Genomic DNA, 2,926 nt, shown 5'->3' with positions numbered 1-2,926 from the left:
GGGGGGTAAAGCTGGCTCCGTGCCCAGCAGGCTGTGAAGGTCAAAAGGGGCAGAGGACTGTGTGGCAGAGTGTGAAAGCAGGAAGATGTCAAGAGATGAGGAATCCTCTAACATCAGCCTGATGACCCTGGGCTACTCTGTCTGATGGTGTTTGGTTGATCTCATCCAAATAGAGATGGACAAGAAAATTAATTAACTTTAAAGGAGCTAAATTTGAAATTTAGATCATATGTATTGCCTTCACACGCCTCTCATGAAGGAGACGGCTGAGCCGACAGCTAAAGGTGCTAGCAGCGCTAACAATGTTCACAACGGCAACAGTCCAACAGAGGTAACACTGTTTACGTGAGGACGAACCACAGGTAAACACAGCGCATCTCTGCCATGACAATGCCGTCAATCGAGACATCGTGATCAGATGCAACCGCCATATAAGAGCAATGCAGAGTGGTGGACGTGAGGGAGCCAGTGGAGTGCTCACATGCACTAAAAGACACGCGCGGCCGACCCAGCTACGTAAACGAAGTATAGAGAAGCTCTGATAAAACTAAGAGGGAGCGACTTCATTCCCTTCTCAGGTAGACATTACTCCTCTATTTTTAAATAGACAATATTTAATTGATGCCTAATACACGCTCTGAATATCGTAAGAATACAGTATTTACCTATATCTCTCACCAACTCTCACTGTAGCTCCATAATCACTGTCCAAACTCCTCAAAATCATGTTAACCGAATTTATATAGACTGTTCCACGCCACTAATCATTTTAGTCTTCAACCCTTGTGCGAAACCATTTTCTAATTTATGTCCCTATAGTTTCTAAAGTCTACTTTGGATAAATGTGTGATGAATAGTATAGAACATTGTCGGGGTGATAGAGATAAATGTCTGCAGGCTTTAATATCAAACATGATTGATGGTAGATACAGGTATACAGTTAATCTGAGTACATCACCAACAGCTACAACGTTATCTACATGCTGCGTTCAATCTGGGTGTAAACACCTCAGACTGTGTTTTACACTTGAAAGAACAAACAGTTCTCAAATCAACATAACATCACATTAATAACAATACATGATACAAATATAAGACTAATAACAGGAACATTTTGTAAAGGATATATTGAGGTCTTCAATGTTTTGAGCAGGCATCAACACAGTCACCTACTTTGTCATTCTCTAGTTGTATTTCTAAGCATCCTGAGATTGCCATCGCACCCACACACTAGGCATGCATACATTATATCACCAGTTAATTCAACTTATGGATGTAAAAAGAGAACTGGAGACAGCGTTGGAGGTGGGGCCTCCTTTATTCCCATGGAAGTCACTCAGTGGCACGTGTAGCAAAAAAGGTTTGACTTCCTGGGTATATACTTTAACTTTCCTGTAACCCTGCCACCCTACCCTCAGTCCAGCCTCGTTCTTAGGCTCATTTACAGCTTTTCAGTCAAATGGTTTGATGTATTTGTTAATTTAACAAACAAACAAAACTAAAAAACATCAGCTGATACAGATATCTCTTTCTTTAAAGTGAAATGAGCGACAGGAATGGAAGGCTGTGCGGCGCTCCTGGTTCTGTGATGGTAAATGAACCACTACCTGGAGAACAGCTGGCAGATTATTAACCAGTGGAAGCAGTTGATTCTCTATTCAGGCTCGCACACTCTGAAAATGTACACTCTGTACAAAGCCTTTTTTCCAAATCTGGTTTGCACTTATAAGTTGGAGCTTTCTGGTTATTTTTGGATGAATCAGGTTGAAAATTTTTTTTTCCATCTGCTGTTGTTTTGCACACCATGGACTGCTGATACATACCATCACTTTCATTCTTTATTCATGCTCTAGTGCTGTAGGTACAACTACTGTATGAAAATGGTTATGGGGGAGATGGGGTAAGAAAACCGCTCCACCTTTTCCTATAGCCATATTCATTTTGAAGGAAGGGTGTTCAGACCTTTATGGGAGAGCGGAGGAGAGCCTTTTTTCATTCACATATGTAATTTATTTCAGCCTTCCTTTGCACTATAATAAATAATTACATCAGAAAAACAACTTTGACTTGTACAATGGTTCAAAGGTGTACTCTGCCATGTGCAGAGATAACAGTTCTGTTTCTGTCTCTGGATAAACTACAGCAGACAAGTCAAGCTGAACCAATTGAACTTACTGTTAATACTCAATGTTGTTTGGACATGTCATGTAGAGGGTGTTGCTGGTTCAAAAAAAACATTAATAGCCCAGGTAGGGTTTACATAGTGATACATGAAGTTCCATTCTTCACCCCCCTCCCCTCCTCCAATCATTTAGCTCTCTTAGTTCAACATTTTGGGATATACTCTCATTCATTTTCTTTCCAAGAACACGGTAAGACACCTATTTCATGTCAGTGTGTTAAGAACAGAGCTGGAGTCAGACCATGGTTGGCCTAGAGATCCCTGTAATTAATTATATATGTAAACTGTGGTGTGTGCAGGTATAAACAGGTATTAGAAGTACTATGAACATTAAGTGAACCACTGCATTGTGAGTAAAGTGGTAAATGGTGCCCAAAGCTCTAGAGCCTGAACCAGGTGGTGCAGAATCGGATGAAGTTGTCAGTGAGTCCGGTTGTGGAGGACAGGAGGAATTTGTCTGTGAGCCTTGTGGTACAGGACTGATTGAAGTTGTCCCCGAGCTGTCCCCGAGCCTTGTGGTGCAGGACCTGATGAAGCTGTCCCCGAGCCTTGTGGTGCAGGACTGGTTGATGTTGTCCCTGAGCCTGAAACAAACATATTCCCTAGTCTAGTTCAGATAAAAACACAAAATCAGTCAGCATGTTAGCATGTCATTCAATACCTGTTTCATTAGCTGTTTGTATCCAGTACCTAACGGTATCTTCAATGTGTGTGTGTGGAGAGGCTAAAGCCTGCACTTGTTGA

Source organism: Anarrhichthys ocellatus, unplaced genomic scaffold (assembly GCF_004355925.1).
Source record: "Anarrhichthys ocellatus isolate YVR2014 unplaced genomic scaffold, GSC_Weel_1.0 scaffold139, whole genome shotgun sequence".
Taxonomy (NCBI): Eukaryota; Metazoa; Chordata; class Actinopteri; order Perciformes; family Anarhichadidae; genus Anarrhichthys; species Anarrhichthys ocellatus.
This window is presented reverse-complemented; position numbering follows the sequence as displayed.